Here is a 10,800-nt window from a genome sequence, read left to right as displayed (position 1 = left end):
ATGTTTACAGTGTGACCCCAGGATCCCTTCTAGCTCACTTTAACTCTCACTGCCAGATCTGTTTTTGCACACATGTTAAAATGCAGATTTCGGATCTAAAGATTAGTTAAAATCCCCAAACATATATTTTCCGGAGAACAAAATGGTGGTAGTTCCCATTTTTTTTAATATCAGATAATGTTAACACCATGGCTTATCAAAGGTAAATATCGGTAAAAATAAACTAAATGTATTTTCAGTGCGCACAAATGCAATATACTACCCAATTATTCAGATAAAATATAAAAGTTGATATTCTGCGGAGTAGATAGATACTCAACATGTCCAGCTTTAAAACTCTGTGTGCTGGTGAAATTACCAAAAATGGCCCAGAGGTGACACTTCAAAGGCTTCTTACAAGTCATCAGTTGAGGGTTAGCCGTGAATAATAGGCCTAGAATTATTGATTTTTCAGTGTACACTGCAATGTGTATTGTGTGTGGAGCAATTGACACTTTCTTATGTAGGCAACCACAACACATTTTCGGGGGACTAAGTGCTTTGGAGTAACATTTATATTCTTTTTTTTTGTTTACAAACTTTTTTTTATTGAGGTTAAATTGTGGTACAATAAGAGGTTTCAATTACAGTAAAATTAACATATAAAGGTTATTCAGTTATATAATTGAAGTAATTGGTACAATAAATATTATTCGAAGGTGGTCATGGATCCGCTCTATTTATTGCACCTATGTATTAACTTGTCTATTCCTATAGTTGGCTAGTCTATTAAAACTCTGATAACATGTTACTGTTGATATCACAATAATACAAGGTTAGCTATGAAACCAAGCTCACTGCTTAATAAAACAAAGTCTTATTTATTTCCCAAGAAAATAGAAAATGCTAACATGAAAATACTAAAGAAAGATATCACAAAAATATACAAACAAAACACATAATATCAGAATATCAAAGATAATTATCACAATGCTTTCTTCGAGGCTTTGTATAGCCGGGTTCAGATGGCAAAGAGATAACCATGAGGCTCAAAATGGTGGAGAGAGAGCCATGCAGCTCAGGCACAAGCCAAGAGCGATAAGGGTAGAGACAGAGACAGTTCTCTCACTCGTTCAGTCTTGTATACTTCAATCATACACCATCCAAACCCAACCCCATTGCCATCCTATCTAGACTTTTGACAAATCAGTATTTATGGGACAGCTCTCCTCACCAGATTATATTACAGTCAGTCCTGCTGTATTGGCCTCTAGGGGCAGCATTGTCCATGAATCCTGGTCAATCTTCAATGCATTTGATCTACTGTAACAGGACATTCATCAATCATCTTGTCAGCTATGGTCCCTTTCAAGTTTGCGTTATAACAACAGACAGTCCGGAGCCTAGATGGAGGCCTGATCTCTACAAAGCTTTGATGTGCAATTTGTTACATTCCAGACCTGGTATCAACCAGGAAAAATGTCAGACCTTTACCCTTTAAAGCCATGGATTCAAACTTTGGATATTACCAAAAACTCTAGATATATGACATTAGACCACGTTGCCTTCCAAAAATAATTATTGAAAAATAGACAAGTAGAAAATGTATTGTTACAATCTATTAAGAGTGCCTGTACAATAGTGTAATTAATATATATATATATATATATATATATATATATATATATATATATATATATATATATATATATATAAAATGAAAAAAATATAAATTTGAACAAACCTCTCTATTCAGTTGTTTCTTATTTGGTTAATGGAACTAAATTCTTGTTTTTAATTGATTTATCGGAACTGAGGGAGATTTCCAGAGCCAATGAATTGCTCCACATATGGTTTGAACCAGTCTCATGTGAGGTATAGACATTCCTTTGATTTTAGTGCATAATAGACAGTTATGAAGTGTGAGATTTATTTGAGAACCTGATATCGATTGTTGCAAAATTACTTGAATTGATTCCGTATTTGTGAGACTTTATCACATTCGCAGAATATATGGGAGATTGAACCAAGTAAGTTACAACCTCTAAAGCATGTTTGGGGTACTGTAGGGAAAAGTCTGTGTAGTTTAGTAGGTGTATAGCATCAACTAGTACAGGGGTGGCCAACCAGACAAAGACCAAGAGCCACATTTTTTACCAAGTTACCGCAAAGAGCCACATCATACGCATGGGCACACATGAACATCACCCCATCCCTTCCTCATACACACATACGTTTGCTCAGCTGGATTTATTGTAAATGTCACACACTGTTTTAACACTACAAAGACCACAGGCCAGTCATTTTCAACAATGAACACTGTGTGCACTCTCACACAGACAAACTCTGTTTAACCAAATCCATAACAAGAATAATAGAACAATTTACAAAACATTTTACCTTTTATTATGCGCATTATATGTGTTATTTAGTGAGACTTCTGGCAATCCTTGTCTTGAACAATCCTGTTCAAATTTGGCTTGTACTCCGTTGTAACTCGAAGCAATTCTTTCACATGAGTGTCGGTCAGAACAGACCGATGCTTCGATTTCACGTGTTTCAGGGTGGAAAACACAGACTCGCAGACATATGTTGACCCAAACATTGACAGTATCTTAACCACTTAATAACCGCCCTATAGCCGAATGACGGCTTTAGGGCGGTTTCTTAACTGTGGGAGGCCGTCATATGTAGTGATGGACGAACTTCCGACGGGACGTTTCGCGAACGCGAAACGCGAACGGACACAAACGTTCGCGAAAACGACCGTTCGCCGCGGGCTCCATTGACTTCAATGGGAGGCGAATTTCGCAAACCTTTAGGTCGAATTTGCGGCCACGGGGTAATTATTAGGGGGTAGCACGTAGTCCCACCACCTGGACAATAGCATAATACATGTATGAGGTGAATTTGGGATCGATAACTACAAGCATTTTTTTTTTATTTGGGAAATTGTTCTGACAATTCAGGACTATGGAGCTAATGAAGGCAATGGAGGAGAGGGAAGGTCAGGGACCAGGGTAGGCAAACAAGAGGGTGCAGGAGATACAGAGCACTGACAGCAGCACCGTAATACAGAGCACTGACATCAGCACCGTGACATACAGCGCTGACAGCAGCTCCGTGACATACAGCGCTGACAGCAGCTCCGTGACATACAGCGCTGACAGCAGCTCCGTGACATACAGCGCTGACAGCAGCTCCGTGACATACAGCGCTGACAGCAGCTCCGTGACATACAGCGCTGACAGCAGCACCGTGACATACAGCGCTGACAGCAGCTCCGTGACATACAGCGCTGACAGCAGCTCCGTGACATACAGCGCTGACAGCAGCTCCGTGACATACAGCACTGACAGCAGCTCCGTGACATACAGCGCTGACAGCAGCTCCGTGACATACAGCGCTGACAGCAGCTCCGTGACATACAGCGCTGACAGCAGCTCCGTGACATACAGCGCTGACAGCAGCTCCGTGACATACAGCGCTGACAGCAGCTCCGTGACATACAGCGCTGACAGCAGCTCCGTGACATACAGCGCTGACAGCAGCACCGTAAGCAGCCCCAGGAGGAAGTCAGCACAGCACAGGGATGGTGTGATCCCCTCATAATAAGAACCCCCAGGAGGAAGTCAGCACAGCACAGGGATGGTGGGAGCCCCTCATAATAAGAACACCCAGGAGGAAGTCAGCACAGCACAGGGATGGTGGGAACCCCTCATAATAAGCAGCCCCAGTAGAAATATGACACCGCTCAACCTCTTCAAAGAGGAGGGTAGGGGCATATAGTACGGTGTGCTTTTTTGGGTCAGGGAAGTGAGCCAAATGAATTAAGAAGGTCTGTGTGCTTGATTCCAAAAATTGTTTATAGACATATACATGGTCTACTGATCACATGTGTTGAATTCCTCCGAGATCCATGCCTCATTCATTTTTAGAAATGTGAGGTAGTTAACACTGTGGTGAGCTAGGCGAGTACGCTTATCGGTCACAATCCCCCCTGCTGCGCTGAACGTCCTTTCGGACAGGACACTGGATGAGGGGCAAGCCAACAGTTCGATTGCAAATTGGGCAAGCTCTGGCCAGAGGTCAAGCCTGCCCACCCAGTAGTCTAGGGGTTCATCACTCCTCAGAGCGTCCACATCGGCCGTTAACCCAATGTAGTCGGACACCTGACGGTCTAGGCGTTCCCTGATGCTGGATCCGGATGACACCTGTCGATGGGTCGGCTGAAAGAATGACCTCATATCCGAAGTCACCAACACATCTTCAAACCGGCCTCTTCTTGCAGGCGCTGTTGGATTGGTACCCGCAAATCCTTCTCTGGGAGTGGGAATTGCTCCTCTGCCAGCGCACGCAAAAGCAGAATGCAGCATTTCTCGAAGCAAGGCCTGGAAGTGCTGCATTCTGACAGCCCTCTGCGACGGCGGTAACATTTCCGCCATTTTGTGTTTGTACCGGGGGTCTAAGTACGTTGCCACCCAGTACTGGTCCTTGACCCTCATGCTTTTTATACGGGGGTCCCTATTAAAACACTGGAGCATGAAGGCCCCCATTTGCACTAAAGTGGAAGCGGTGTGGTGGCCTGGCTCCTGCTCATCATCCAGGATAATGTCGTCCTCTTCATTCTCCTCTCCCCATCCTCGCACAACAGGGATCCCAGAAAGGTTTAAAGCATGCTCTTCTTGCTCCTGCTCATCCGCCCCGGCACCATCCTCCTCTGACTCCTCATCAGACTCCTGTTGTTGACTTGTCTCAGATAGAGTAGCCCCCCCTGGGAATTCATCCAGCATTGCGACTTCCTCATCTTCCCGCTCCTGCTCCTCCACAGCCTGATCAATGACACGACGCAATGCACGCTCCAGAAAGAAGGCATAAGGTACCATGTCACTGATGGCGCCATGGCTGCGACTGACCAGTTTGGTGATCTCCTCAAATGGCCGCAGAAGTCTGCATGTGTCGCGCATGAGCAGCCACTGGCGCGGTGAAAAAAAACCCAGCTCCCCAGAACCGTTTCTTTCGCAGAGTTCATACAGGTAGACGTTAACTGCACGTTTCTGCTGGAGCAGCCTATCAAGCATATAGAAGGTTGAGTTCCATCGCGTCGGGCAATCGCAAATAAGACGTCTGACCGGCAGATGGTGTCGCCGCTGAATGTCAGCAAGGCGAGCCATGGCCGTGTAAGATCTTCTGAAATGGGCCGAGATTTTCCTTGCCTGCCGCAAGATGTCCTGGACCCCAGGGTATTTGACAAGGAATCGCTGCACGACCAAGTTTAAGACGTGTGCCATGCACGGCACGTGCGTGATTTTGCCCTGTTTCAATGCGCTAAGCAGATTGGCACCGTTGTCACACACCACTTTACCAACTGTCAAATTGAGCGGTGTTAGCCACTCATCTGCCTGTGAACGCAAAGCTGAAAGGAGTGCCGGGCCAGTGTGGCTCTTTGCTTCCAGGCACAACAGACGCAGCACGGCATGGCAACGTCTCACCTGGCATGTGGAATAGGTTCTGGGGAGCTTGGGCGGTGCAGTGGAAGAGACGCTAGCAGCGGAAAAGGAGGAGGCAGCTGAGGAGGAGAGGGAGGAGGATGGAGTAGGAGGAGGAGAAGAAGAGTCAGGCCTGCATGCAATCCGTGGCGGTAAAACCAAATCTACACGGGTGCCACGGGTTACATGCTTGACGGCCGTCAGAAGGTTCACCCAGTGGGCAGTAAAACTGATATACCTTCCCTGCCCGTGTTTGCTAGACCACGTGTCTGTGGTCAGATGTATCTTGGCACCGACACTGTGTGCCAGAGATACATTCACTTGCCGCTGAACATGGCCATATAGCTCTGGGATGCCCTTCTCTGAGAAATACTTCCTTCCTGGGACCTTCCATTGTGGTGTTCCAATGGCCACAAATTTGCGAAAGGCCTCCGAGTCCACCAGTTTATATGGCAGTAGTTGGCGGGCTATGAGTTCTGACAAGCCAGCCGCCAACCGTTGGGCAAGAGGGTTATCCGGCGTCATCATTTTTTTACGCTCAAACATTAGGCCCACGGAAGCCTGCCTTTTTGCAGAAAAATGTGAGCTTGGCGTGATGGAAGGTGGAGTGGAGGACAATTGTGAGGAGAGAGGAGAAGGAGAAGTAGAAGACGAGGCTGGACGGTGAGAGCCTGCAGTGTGGCTTTGTGTGTTCCGTTGCTCCCACTGGGCTCGGTGATGGCTGCTCATGTGCCTTCTTAAGGCGGTCGTCCCTAGGTGAGTATTGGGCTTACCGCGACTAACGCGTTGACTGCAAAGATTGCAGATGGCAACGCTATTGTCAGCAGCGGACACGTTAAAAAAAGCCCACACTGCGGAGCCATGTGCCGGTGTCCTGGGAGCGCCAGATGTGACCGTACATGGTCGATGACTCGCTCCTGATACATTTGCAGTCTGCTTTGTCCCTGCTGTGCAATGTAAGTCATTGCTGCTTCTCCTCCCTATCTGCTGGTCCATATCTCCCTCTGAACTCCCCTCCTCTTCCTCTCTTGTGGGCACCCACGTGACATCACTAGACACGTCATCATCAACGTCACCTTCCCCACCGCTATAAGTAGAGTAGGCAGCAACACCGGGGACCAACCTCCTCCTTGGGCTGATCTGGGTACTGGCGTCAGACTGCTGAGTAGCGCTTGTTGCTACCTCCTCTTCCTGATCCAATACCAAGAGTGGCTGCGCATCAGAAATGTCCTCTTGATATGGATCGGAAAATAATTCCAGTGACTCAAGCGGAAGGTATGTGGTGGTGGTGGTGGTGGTCGTGTTGTTGGTGGTAGTGTCTTTGGGGGTGCACATAGCAGAGAGTGAAGAAGAGGGTGCAGATCGAGAGGATGAGGAGGGTGCAGAAGAGTAAGGCTGAGCGAGCCACTCAACCAAGTCTGGTGCATCCTTTAAAGTAATTGAACGCACCTTCTGCAACTTCCCACTTTGGCTCAAGCCTGTTGCTCCTGCCCTACCCCTACCACCCCTGCGGAAGGGCCTGCCTCTTCCTCTGCATGTCATTTTTTAAATGACCCTGTGACAAAACTCTTAGTCCCTATACCGCTGAAGGACTGCTGCAGTATAGGTGAGCGGTCAGCAGTGGTGCACGTCAACCCTATCTATTGTGGACCGATAGCGGTCCTTACAGAACAGCAGACTGTACCGCACTCAAGCCTATGTACCGTAGCACCCTATACCAAGTTACCAGTCCTTATAAGAACTTTTGTGGACCAAGCAGGTTGTGTATTAGTGTTTAGCAGACTGTACGTCAGTCCCTATACCGCTGAAGGACTGCTGCAGTATAGGGCAGCGGTCAGCAGTGGTGCACGTCAACCCTATCTATTGTGGACCGATAGCGGTCCTTACAGAACAGCAGACTGTACCGCACTCAAGCCTATGTACCGTAGCACCCTATACCAAGTTACCAGTCCTTATAAGAACTTTTGTGGACCAAGCAGGTTGTGTATTAGTGTTTAGCAGACTGTACGTCAGTCCCTATACCGCTGAAGGACTGCTGCAGTATAGGGCAGCGGTCAGCAGTGGTGCACGTCAACCCTATCTATTGTGGACCGATAGCGGTCCTTACAGAACAGCAGACTGTACCGCACTCAAGCCTATGTACCGTAGCACCCTATACCAAGTTACCAGTCCTTATAAGAACTTTTGTGGAACAAGCAGGTTGTGTGTTAGTGATTAGCAGACTGTACGTCAGTCCCTATACCGCTGAAGGACTGCTGCAGTATAGGTGAGCGGTCAGCAGTGGTGCACGTCAACCCTATCTATTGTGGACCGATAGCGGTCCTTACAGAACAGCAGACTGTACCGCACTCAAGCCTATGTACCGTAGCACCCTATACCAAGTTACCAGTCCTTATAAGAACTTTTGTGGACCAAGCAGGTTGTGTATTAGTGTTTAGCAGACTGTACGTCAGTCCCTATACCGCTGAAGGACTGCTGCAGTATAGGGCAGCGGTCAGCAGTGGTGCACGTCAACCCTATCTATTGTGGACCGATAGCGGTCCTTACAGAACAGCAGACTGTACCGCACTCAAGCCTATGTACCGTAGCACCCTATACCAAGTTACCAGTCCTTATAAGAACTTTTGTGGACCAAGCAGGTTGTGTGTTAGTGATTAGCAGACTGTACGTCAGTCCCTATACCAATGAAGGACTGCTGCAGTATAGGGCAGCGGTCAGCAGTAGTGCACGGCAACCCTATGTATTGTGGACCGATAGCGGTCCTTACAGAACAGCAGACTGTAACGCACTCAGGCCTATGTACCGTAGCACCCTATACCAAGTTACCAGTCCTTATAAGAACTTTTGTGGACCAAGCAGGTTGTGTGTTAGTGATTAGCAGACTGTACGTCAGTCCCTATACCAATGAAGGACTGCTGCAGTATAGGGCAGCGGTCAGCAGTAGTGCACGGCAACCCTATGTATTGTGGACCGATAGCGGTCCTTACAGAACAGCAGACTGTACTGCACTCAGGCCTATGTACCGTAGCACCCTATACCAAGTTACCAGTCCTTATAAAAACTTTTGTGGACCAAGCAGGTTGTGTGTTAGTGTTTAGCAGACTGTGCGTCAGTCCCTATACCGCTGAAGGACTGCTGCAGTATAGGGCAGCGGTCAGCAGTAGTGCACGGCAACCCTATGTATTGTGGACCGATAGCGGTCCTTACAGAACAGCAGACTGTAACGCACTCAGGCCTATGTACCGTAGCACCCTATACCAAGTTACCAGTCCTTATAAGAACTTTTGTGGACCAAGCAGGTTGTGTGTTAGTGATTAGCAGACTGTACGTCAGTCCCTATACCAATGAAGGACTGCTGCAGTATAGGGCAGCGGTCAGCAGTAGTGCACGGCAACCCTATGTATTGTGGACCGATAGCGGTCCTTACAGAACAGCAGACTGTACTGCACTCAGGCCTATGTACCGTAGCACCCTATACCAAGTTACCAGTCCTTATAAGAACTTTTGTGGACCAAGCAGGTTGTGTGTTAGTGATTAGCAGACTGTACGTCAGTCCCTATACCAATGAAGGACTGCTGCAGTATAGGGCAGCGGTCAGCAGTAGTGCACGGCAACCCTATGTATTGTGGACCGATAGCGGTCCTTACAGAACAGCAGACTGTACTGCACTCAGGCCTATGTACCGTAGCACCCTATACCAAGTTACCAGTCCTTATAAGAACTTTTGTGGACCAAGCAGGTTGTGTATTAGTGTTTAGCAGACTGTGCGTCAGTCCCTATACCGCTGAAGGACTGCTGCAGTATAGGGCAGCGGTCAGCAGTAGTGCACGGCAACCCTATGTATTGTGGACCGATAGCGGTCCTTACAGAACAGCAGACTGTACCGCACCCAAGCCTATGTACCGTAGCACCCTAGACAGACCAAGTTACCAGTCCTGATAAAGAGCTTTGTGGAACAAGTGAGTTGTGAATGATTAGCAGACTGCAGCAGAAGGGCAGCAGTCAAGTATAATATTCTTTCTATATTTGGAAGAAAGAATATTATACGTGTACAAGCCTATTACCGTACCACTGATACCAGTCCTGAAAAGAACCTTTGTGGAACTAATAGTAACAGCAAGTCTTTAAAATTATCCTCACTGCCTGACACACTGCTTCCTGCCTGTCCCTATACAAATTGGCAAAAAAGAGTAGGCTGGAACGATTAGCTGGAACAGCTCTTTTGTGGACCTGATAGTAACAGCTAATGATGATGATGATGATGATGATGAAGAAAGACTAATCTGGCTGAGCTGTCCCTAAAATAGCAGCATACAGCGCTCTGTCCCTTTATCTAAACTGACAAAAGAAACTCAGGCTGCTGACCTAACACCTATACCAGTCCTGAAAAGAACTTTTGTGTACCAAATAGCTAGCGTTTTCTCTGTCCCTACTCCACACAGGATCCTTTCCCTACAGTGACAGAAGAAAGAATGTAAAATGGCCACCGGATCGGGTGTATTTATAGGTTAGGGGGAATGTCCAAGTGTCCATGAGCTGTCATGTCTCAATTGGTTGTCCTGTAACACATGATAAACGTGTCACGAAAGGTTAAAGTTCTTGTATACATTAAACACGTAAGTCCGCCGGGGCGAACGACGGAAAAAGGCGTTCGAACCCGCGGACGGCGAAAGTCGGAAATTCGCCGCGAAACGACCGCCGGGCGAACCGTTCGGCCATCACTAGTCATATGACGTCCTCCCAGAATTCCGCTCTCGTGCGCCCCCTGGGGCGCGCACTCGAGAGCATCCGTGACCGCCGGGTCCTGTATCACGGATCGCGGTAAACGGCCGCTCGTCGTGGCCGTTTACCACGTGATCGCTCCGTCAAATGACGGAGTGATCACTTGTAAACAAACCGGCGTCATGTTACGACGCCGGTTCCTCCCTCCCCCTCTCTGTACCGATCGGAACAGCGGAGGGGGAGGAGATCGGTGTCAGCAGCGATGTGGGCTGCATCTGCAGTGCCCACATCGCTGCTCACCGAAATTAACCCCTCAATTCCCTGCAAATACTCTGCAATACCCTGCCATTACTCTGCATTACTCTGCAATACCTTGCATTACTCTGCATTACCCTGCATTACTCTGCAATACCTTGCATTACTCTGCATTACTCTGCAATACCCTGCATTACTCTGCATTACTCTGCAATACCCTGCAATACCCTGCATTACCCTGCATTACTCTGCATTACTCTGCAATACCCTGCATTACTCTGCATTACTCTGCAATAGTCTGCATTACTCTGCAATACTCTGCAATACCCTGCCATTACTCTGCAATACCCTGCAA

The sequence above is a fragment of the Lithobates pipiens genome, unplaced genomic scaffold (genome assembly GCF_037356315.1).
Source record: "Lithobates pipiens isolate NorthernLeopardFrog02 unplaced genomic scaffold, aLitPip1_a1.2 Scaffold_18, whole genome shotgun sequence".
NCBI classification, from domain to species: Eukaryota; Metazoa; Chordata; class Amphibia; order Anura; family Ranidae; genus Lithobates; species Lithobates pipiens.
Note: the sequence above shows the minus strand (reverse complement) of the source record.